The sequence below is a fragment of the Aplidium turbinatum genome, chromosome 8, assembly GCF_918807975.1.
Source record: "Aplidium turbinatum chromosome 8, kaAplTurb1.1, whole genome shotgun sequence".
Taxonomy (NCBI): Eukaryota; Metazoa; Chordata; class Ascidiacea; order Aplousobranchia; family Polyclinidae; genus Aplidium; species Aplidium turbinatum.
In genome coordinates, this window is record NC_137479.1 from 793,707 (window position 1) to 804,101 (window position 10,395).

Sequence of the window (10,395 nt, forward strand, 5' to 3'; positions counted from 1 at the left end):
TTTTCCAAGACATTTCATACAGTGAAAAATAATTTTTTTTTGCGAAACTGTCTAATTCTTTTTGTTTGAAACTAACGTCATTAAAAATTGTCTAAGAAAGTTTTGTTACGTACTAAAAGTGAAAATTATTGAAAAAAAATTGTCTTTTCAAAAAAATTTTTCCAAGACATTTCATACAGTGAAAAATAATTTTTTTTTGGGAAACTGTCTAATTCTTTTTGTTTGAAACTAACGTCATTAAAAATTGTCTAAGAAAGTTTTTTTACGTACTAAAAGTGAAAATTATTGAAAAAAAATTGTCTTTTCAAAAAAAATTTTCTAAGACAGTGAAAAATAATTTTTTTTTGCGAAACTGTCTAATTCGTTTTGTTTGAAACTAACGTCATTAAAAATTGTCTAAGAAAGTTTTTTTACGTACTAAAAGTGAAAATTATTGAAAAAAAATTTTCTTTTCAAAAAAATTTTTCCAAGACATTTCATACAGTGAAAAATAATTTTTTTTTGCGAAACTGTCTAATTCTTTTTGTTTGAAACTAACGTCATTAAAAATTGTCTAAGAAAGTTTTTTTACGTACTAAAAGTGAAAATTATTGAAAAAAAATTGTCTTTTCAAAAAAATTTTTCTAAGACATTTCATACAGTGAAAAATAATTTTTTTTTCGAAACTGTCTAATTCTTTTTGTTTGAAACTAACGTCATTACAAATTGTCTAAGAAAGTTTTTTTACGTACTAAAAGTGAAAATTATTGAAAAAAAGTTGTCTTTTCAAAAAAATTTTTCTAAGACATTTCATACAGTGAAAAATAATTTTTATTTGCGAAACTGTCTAATTCTTTTTGTTTGAAACTTACGTCATTAAAAATTGTCTAAGAAAGTTTTTTTACGTACTAAAAGTGAAAATTATTGAAAAAAATTGTCTTTTTAAAAAAATTTTTCTAAGACATTTCATACAGTGAAAAATAATTTTTTTTTGCGAAACTGTCTAATTCTTTTTGTTTGAAACTAACGTCATTAAAAATTGTCTAAGAAAGTTTTTTTACGTACTAAAAGTGAAAATTATTGAAAAAAAATTGTCTTTTCAAAAAAATTTTTCCAAGACATTTCATACAGTGAAAAATAATTTTTTTTTGCAAAACTGTCTAATTCTTTTTGTTTGAAACTAACGTCATTAAAAATTGTCTAAGAAAGTTTTTTTAAGTACTAAAAGTGAAAATTATTGAAAAAAAATTGTCTTTTCAAAAAAATTTTTCTAAGACATTTCATACAGTGAAAAATAATTTTTTTTTTGCGAAACTGTCTAATTCGTTTTGTTTAAAACTAACGTCACTAAAAATTGTCTAAGAAAGTTTTTTTACGTACTAAAAGTGAAAATTATTGAAAAAAAATTGTCTTTTCAAAAAAATTTTTCCAAGACATTTCATACAGTGAAAAATAATTTTTTTTTGGGAAACTGTCTAATTCTTTTTGTTTGAAACTAACGTCATTAAAAATTGTCTAAGAAAGTTTTTTTACGTACTAAAAGTGAAAATTATTGAAAAAAAATTGTCTTTTCAAAAAAATTTTTCTAAGACATTTCATACAGTGAAAAATAATTTTTTTTTGCGAAACTGTCTAATTCGTTTTGTTTGAAACTAACGTCATTACAAATTGTCTAAGAAAGTTTTTTTACGTACTAAAAGTGAAAATTATTGAAAAAAAATTGTCTTTTCAAAAAAATTTTTCCAAGACATTTCATACAGTGAAAAATAATTTTTTTTTGCGAAACTGTCTAATTCTTTTTGTTTGAAACTAACGTCATTACAAATTGTCTAAGAAAGTTTTTTTACGTACCAAAAGTGAAAATTATTGAAAAAAAATTGTCTTTTTAAAAAAATTTTTCTAAGACATTTCATACAGTGAAAAATAATTTTTTTTTGCGAAACTGTCTAATTCTTTTTGTTTGAAACTAACGTCATTAAAAATTGTCTAAGAAAGTTTTTTTAAGTACTAAAAGTGAAAATTATTGAAAAAAAATTGTCTTTTCAAAAAAATTTTTCTAAGACATTTCATACAGTGAAAAATAATTTTTTTTTGCGAAACTGTCTAATTCTTTTTGTTTGAAACTAACGTCATTAAAAATTGTCTAAGAAAGTTGTTTTACGTACTAAAAGTGAAAATTATTGAAAAAAAATTGTCTTTTCAAAAAAATTTTTCCAAGACATTTCATACAGTGAAAAATAATTTTTTTTTGGGAAACTGTCTAATTCTTTTTGTTTGAAACTAACGTCATTAAAAATTGTCTAAGAAAGTTTTTTTACGTACTAAAAGTGAAAATTATTGAAAAAAAATTGTCTTTTCAAAAAAATTTTTCTAAGACATTTCATACAGTGAAAAATAATTTTTTTTTGCGAAACTGTCTAATTCGTCTTGTTTGAAACTAACGTCATTAAAAATTGTCTAAGAAAGTTTTTTTACGTACTAAAAGTGAAAATTATTGAAAAAAAATTGTCTTTTCAAAAAAATTTTTCCAAGACATTTCATACAGTGAAAAATAATTTTTTTTTGCGAAACTGTCTAATTCTTTTTGTTTGAAACTAACGTCATTAAAAATTGTCTAAGAAAGTTTTGTTACGTACTAAAAGTGAAAATTATTGAAAAAAAATTGTCTTTTCAAAAAAATTTTTCCAAGACATTTCATACAGTGAAAAATAATTTTTTTTTGGGAAACTGTCTAATTCTTTTTGTTTGAAACTAACGTCATTAAAAATTGTCTAAGAAAGTTTTTTTACGTACTAAAAGTGAAAATTATTGAAAAAAAATTGTCTTTTCAAAAAAAATTTTCTAAGACAGTGAAAAATAATTTTTTTTTGCGAAACTGTCTAATTCGTTTTGTTTGAAACTAACGTCATTAAAAATTGTCTAAGAAAGTTTTTTTACGTACTAAAAGTGAAAATTATTGAAAAAAAATTTTCTTTTCAAAAAAATTTTTCCAAGACATTTCATACAGTGAAAAATAATTTTTTTTTGCGAAACTGTCTAATTCTTTTTGTTTGAAACTAACGTCATTAAAAATTGTCTAAGAAAGTTTTTTTACGTACTAAAAGTGAAAATTATTGAAAAAAAATTGTCTTTTCAAAAAAATTTTTCTAAGACATTTCATACAGTGAAAAATAATTTTTTTTTCGAAACTGTCTAATTCTTTTTGTTTGAAACTAACGTCATTACAAATTGTCTAAGAAAGTTTTTTTACGTACTAAAAGTGAAAATTATTGAAAAAAAGTTGTCTTTTCAAAAAAATTTTTCTAAGACATTTCATACAGTGAAAAATAATTTTTATTTGCGAAATTGTCTAATTCTTTTTGTTTGAAACTTACGTCATTAAAAATTGTCTAAGAAAGTTTTTTTACGTACTAAAAGAGAAAATTATTGAAAAAAATTGTCTTTTCAAAAAAATTTTTCTAAGACATTTCATACAGTGAAAAATAATTTTTTTTTGCGAAACTGTCTAATTCTTTTTGTTTGAAACTAACGTCATTAAAAATTGTCTAAGAAAGTTTTTTTACGTACTAAAAGTGAAAATTATTGAAAAAAAATTGTCTTTTCAAAAAAATTTTTCCAAGACATTTCATACAGTGAAAAATAATTTTTTTTTGCAAAACTGTCTAATTCTTTTTGTTTGAAACTAACGTCATTAAAAATTGTCTAAGAAAGTTTTTTTAAGTACTAAAAGTGAAAATTATTGAAAAAAAATTGTCTTTTCAAAAAAATTTTTCTAAGACATTTCATACAGTGAAAAATAATTTTTTTTTTGCGAAACTGTCTAATTCGTTTTGTTTAAAACCAACGTCACTAAAAATTGTCTAAGAAAGTTTTTTTACGTACTAAAAGTGAAAATTATTGAAAAAAAATTGTCTTTTCAAAAAAATTTTTCTAAGACATTTCATACAGTGAAAAATAATTTTTTTTTGCGAAACTGTCTAATTCTTTTTGTTTGAAACTAACGTCATTAAAAATTGTCTAAGAAAGTTTTTTTACGTACTAAAAGTGAAAATTATTGAAAAAAAATTGTCTTTTCAAAAAAATTTTTCCAAGACATTTCATACAGTGAAAAATAATTTTTTTTTGGGAAACTGTCTAATTCTTTTTGTTTGAAACTAACGTCATTAAAAATTGTCTAAGAAAGTTTTTTTACGTACTAAAAGTGAAAATTATTGAAAAAAAATTGTCTTTTCAAAAAAATTTTTCTAAGACATTTCATACAGTGAAAAATAATTTTTTTTTGCGAAACTGTCTAATTCGTTTTGTTTGAAACTAACGTCATTAAAAATTGTCTAAGAAAGTTTTTTTACGTACTAAAAGTGAAAATTATTGAAAAAAAATTGTCTTTTCAAAAAAATTTTTCCAAGACATTTCATACAGTGAAAAATAATTTTTTTTTGCGAAACTGTCTAATTCTTTTTGTTTGAAACTGACGTCATTAAAAATTGTCTATGAAAGTTTTTTTAAGTACCAAAAGTGAAAATTATTGAAAAAAAATTGTCTTTTTAAAAAAATTTTTCTAAGACATTTCATACAGTGAAAAATAATTTTTTTTTGCGAAACTGTCTAATTCTTTTTGTTTGAAACTAACGTCATTAAAAATTGTCTAAGAAAGTTTTTTTAAGTACTAAAAGTGAAAATTATTGAAATAAAATTGTCTTTTCAAAAAAATTTTTCTAAGACATTTCATACAGTGAAAAATAATTTTTTTTTGCGAAACTGTCTAATTCTTTTTGTTTGAAACTAACGTCACTAAAAATTGTCTAAGAAAGTTTTTTTACGTACTAAAAGTGAAAATTATTGAAAAAAAATTGTCTTTTCAAAAAAATTTTTCCAAGACATTTCATACAGTGAAAAATAATTTTTTTTTGGGAAACTGTCTAATTCTTTTTGTTTGAAACTAACGTCATTAAAAATTGTCTAAGAAAGTTTTTTTACGTACTAAAAGTGAAAATTATTGAAAAAAAATTGTCTTTTCAAAAAAATTTTTCTAAGACATTTCATACAGTGAAAAATAATTTTTTTTTGCGAAACTGTCTAATTCGTTTTGTTTGAAACTAACGTCATTACAAATTGTCTAAGAAAGTTTTTTTACGTACTAAAAGTGAAAATTATTGAAAAAAAATTGTCTTTTCAAAAAAATTTTTCCAAGACATTTCATACAGTGAAAAATAATTTTTTTTTGCGAAACTGTCTAATTCTTTTTGTTTGAAACTAACGTCATTACAAATTGTCTAAGAAAGTTTTTTTACGTACCAAAAGTGAAAATTATTGAAAAAAAATTGTCTTTTTAAAAAAATTTTTCTAAGACATTTCATACAGTGAAAAATAATTTTTTTTTGCGAAACTGTCTAATTCTTTTTGTTTGAAACTAACGTCATTAAAAATTGTCTAAGAAAGTTTTTTTAAGTACTAAAAGTGAAAATTATTGAAAAAAAATTGTCTTTTCAAAAAAATTTTTCTAAGACATTTCATACAGTGAAAAATAATTTTTTTTTGCGAAACTGTCTAATTCTTTTTGTTTGAAACTAACGTCATTAAAAATTGTCTAAGAAAGTTGTTTTACGTACTAAAAGTGAAAATTATTGAAAAAAAATTGTCTTTTCAAAAAAATTTTTCCAAGACATTTCATACAGTGAAAAATAATTTTTTTTTGGGAAACTGTCTAATTCTTTTTGTTTGAAACTAACGTCATTAAAAATTGTCTAAGAAAGTTTTTTTACGTACTAAAAGTGAAAATTATTGAAAAAAAATTGTCTTTTCAAAAAAATTTTTCTAAGACATTTCATACAGTGAAAAATAATTTTTTTTTGCGAAACTGTCTAATTCGTCTTGTTTGAAACTAACGTCATTAAAAATTGTCTAAGAAAGTTTTTTTACGTACTAAAAGTGAAAATTATTGAAAAAAAATTGTCTTTTCAAAAAAATTTTTCCAAGACATTTCATACAGTGAAAAATAATTTTTTTTTGCGAAACTGTCTAATTCTTTTTGTTTGAAACTAACGTCATTAAAAATTGTCTAAGAAAGTTTTGTTACGTACTAAAAGTGAAAATTATTGAAAAAAAATTGTCTTTTCAAAAAAATTTTTCCAAGACATTTCATACAGTGAAAAATAATTTTTTTTTGGGAAACTGTCTAATTCTTTTTGTTTGAAACTAACGTCATTAAAAATTGTCTAAGAAAGTTTTTTTACGTACTAAAAGTGAAAATTATTGAAAAAAAATTGTCTTTTCAAAAAAAATTTTCTAAGACAGTGAAAAATAATTTTTTTTTGCGAAACTGTCTAATTCGTTTTGTTTGAAACTAACGTCATTAAAAATTGTCTAAGAAAGTTTTTTTACGTACTAAAAGTGAAAATTATTGAAAAAAAATTTTCTTTTCAAAAAAATTTTTCCAAGACATTTCATACAGTGAAAAATAATTTTTTTTTGCGAAACTGTCTAATTCTTTTTGTTTGAAACTAACGTCATTAAAAATTGTCTAAGAAAGTTTTTTTACGTACTAAAAGTGAAAATTATTGAAAAAAAATTGTCTTTTCAAAAAAATTTTTCTAAGACATTTCATACAGTGAAAAATAATTTTTTTTTCGAAACTGTCTAATTCTTTTTGTTTGAAACTAACGTCATTACAAATTGTCTAAGAAAGTTTTTTTACGTACTAAAAGTGAAAATTATTGAAAAAAAATTGTCTTTTCAAAAAAATTTTTCTAAGACATTTCATACAGTGAAAAATAATTTTTATTTGCGAAACTGTCTAATTCTTTTTGTTTGAAACTAACGTCATTAAAAATTGTCTAAGAAAGTTTTTTTACGTACTAAAAGTGAAAATTATTGAAAAAAATTGTCTTTTCAAAAAAATTTTTCTAAGACATTTCATACAGTGAAAAATAATTTTTTTTTGCGAAACTGTCTAATTCTTTTTGTTTGAAACTAACGTCATTAAAAATTGTCTAAGAAAGTTTTTTTACGTACTAAAAGTGAAAATTATTGAAAAAAAATTTTCTTTTCAAAAAAATTTTTCCAAGACATTTCATACAGTGAAAAATAATTTTTTTTTGCGAAACTGTCTAATTCTTTTTGTTTGAAACTAACGTCATTAAAAATTGTCTAAGAAAGTTTTGTTACGTACTAAAAGTGAAAATTATTGAAAAAAAATTGTCTTTTCAAAAAAATTTTTCCAAGACATTTCATACAGTGAAAAATAATTTTTTTTTGGGAAACTGTCTAATTCTTTTTGTTTGAAACTAACGTCATTAAAAATTGTCTAAGAAAGTTTTTTTACGTACTAAAAGTGAAAATTATTGAAAAAAAATTGTCTTTTCAAAAAAAATTTTCTAAGACAGTGAAAAATAATTTTTTTTTGCGAAACTGTCTAATTCGTTTTGTTTGAAACTAACGTCATTAAAAATTGTCTAAGAAAGTTTTTTTACGTACTAAAAGTGAAAATTATTGAAAAAAAATTTTCTTTTCAAAAAAATTTTTCCAAGACATTTCATACAGTGAAAAATAATTTTTTTTTGCGAAACTGTCTAATTCTTTTTGTTTGAAACTAACGTCATTAAAAATTGTCTAAGAAAGTTTTTTTACGTACTAAAAGTGAAAATTATTGAAAAAAAATTGTCTTTTCAAAAAAATTTTTCTAAGACATTTCATACAGTGAAAAATAATTTTTTTTTCGAAACTGTCTAATTCTTTTTGTTTGAAACTAACGTCATTACAAATTGTCTAAGAAAGTTTTTTTACGTACTAAAAGTGAAAATTATTGAAAAAAAGTTGTCTTTTCAAAAAAATTTTTCTAAGACATTTCATACAGTGAAAAATAATTTTTATTTGCGAAACTGTCTAATTCTTTTTGTTTGAAACTTACGTCATTAAAAATTGTCTAAGAAAGTTTTTTTACGTACTAAAAGAGAAAATTATTGAAAAAAATTGTCTTTTCAAAAAAATTTTTCTAAGACATTTCATACAGTGAAAAATAATTTTTTTTTGGGAAACTGTCTAATTCTTTTTGTTTGAAACTAACGTCATTAAAAATTGTCTAAGAAAGTTTTTTTACGTACTAAAAGTGAAAATTATTGAAAAAAAATTGTCTTTTCAAAAAAATTTTTCCAAGACATTTCATACAGTGAAAAATAATTTTTTTTTGCAAAACTGTCTAATTCTTTTTGTTTGAAACTAACGTCATTAAAAATTGTCTAAGAAAGTTTTTTTAAGTACTAAAAGTGAAAATTATTGAAAAAAAATTGTCTTTTCAAAAAAATTTTTCTAAGACATTTCATACAGTGAAAAATAATTTTTTTTTTGCAAAACTGTCTAATTCGTTTTGTTTAAAACCAACGTCACTAAAAATTGTCTAAGAAAGTTTTTTTACGTACTAAAAGTGAAAATTATTGAAAAAAAATTGTCTTTTCAAAAAAATTTTTCTAAGACATTTCATACAGTGAAAAATAATTTTTTTTTGCGAAACTGTCTAATTCTTTTTGTTTGAAACTAACGTCATTAAAAATTGTCTAAGAAAGTTTTTTTACGTACTAAAAGTGAAAATTATTGAAAAAAAATTGTCTTTTCAAAAAAATTTTTCCAAGACATTTCATACAGTGAAAAATAATTTTTTTTTGGGAAACTGTCTAATTCTTTTTGTTTGAAACTAACGTCATTAAAAATTGTCTAAGAAAGTTTTTTTACGTACTAAAAGTGAAAATTATTGAAAAAAAATTGTCTTTTCAAAAAAATTTTTCTAAGACATTTCATACAGTGAAAAATAATTTTTTTTTGCGAAACTGTCTAATTCGTTTTGTTTGAAACTAACGTCATTAAAAATTGTCTAAGAAAGTTTTTTTACGTACTAAAAGTGAAAATTATTGAAAAAAAATTGTCTTTTCAAAAAAATTTTTCCAAGACATTTCATACAGTGAAAAATAATTTTTTTTTGCGAAACTGTCTAATTCTTTTTGTTTGAAACTGACGTCATTAAAAATTGTCTATGAAAGTTTTTTTAAGTACCAAAAGTGAAAATTATTGAAAAAAAATTGTCTTTTTAAAAAAATTTTTCTAAGACATTTCATACAGTGAAAAATAATTTTTTTTTGCGAAACTGTCTAATTCTTTTTGTTTGAAACTAACGTCATTAAAAATTGTCTAAGAAAGTTTTTTTAAGTACTAAAAGTGAAAATTATTGAAATAAAATTGTCTTTTCAAAAAAATTTTTCTAAGACATTTCATACAGTGAAAAATAATTTTTTTTTGCGAAACTGTCTAATTCGTTTTGTTTGAAACTAACGTCATTAAAAATTGTCTAAGAAAGTTTTTTTACGTACTAAAAGTGAAAATTATTGAAAAAAAATTGTCTTTTCAAAAAAATTTTTCCAAGACATTTCATACAGTGAAAAATAATTTTTTTTTGGGAAACTGTCTAATTCTTTTTGTTTGAAACTAACGTCATTGAAAATTGTCTAAGAAAGTTTTTTTACGTACTAAAAGTGAAAATTATTGAAAAAAAATTGTCTTTTCAAAAAAATTTTTCTAAGACATTTCATACAGTGAAAAATAATTTTTTTTTGCGAAACTGTCTAATTCGTTTTGTTTGAAACTAACGTCATTAAAAATTGTCTAAGAAAGTTTTTTTACGTACTAAAAGTGAAAATTATTGAAAAAAAATTTTCTTTTCAAAAAAATTTTTCCAAGACATTTCATACAGTGAAAAATAATTTTTTTTTGCGAAACTGTCTAATTCTTTTTGTTTGAAACTAACGTCATTAAAAATTGTCTAAGAAAGTTTTGTTACGTACTAAAAGTGAAAATTATTGAAAAAAAATTGTCTTTTCAAAAAAATTTTTCCAAGACATTTCATACAGTGAAAAATAATTTTTTTTTGGGAAACTGTCTAATTCTTTTTGTTTGAAACTAACGTCATTAAAAATTGTCTAAGAAAGTTTTTTTACGTACTAAAAGTGAAAATTATTGAAAAAAAATTGTCTTTTCAAAAAAAATTTTCTAAGACAGTGAAAAATAATTTTTTTTTGCGAAACTGTCTAATTCGTTTTGTTTGAAACTAACGTCATTAAAAATTGTCTAAGAAAGTTTTTTTACGTACTAAAAGTGAAAATTATTGAAAAAAAATTTTCTTTTCAAAAAAATTTTTCCAAGACATTTCATACAGTGAAAAATAATTTTTTTTTGCGAAACTGTCTAATTCTTTTTGTTTGAAACTAACGTCATTAAAAATTGTCTAAGAAAGTTTTTTTACGTACTAAAAGTGAAAATTATTGAAAAAAAATTGTCTTTTCAAAAAAATTTTTCTAAGACATTTCATACAGTGAAAAATAATTTTTTTTTCGAAACTGTCTAATTCTTTTTGTTTGAAACTAACGTCATTAC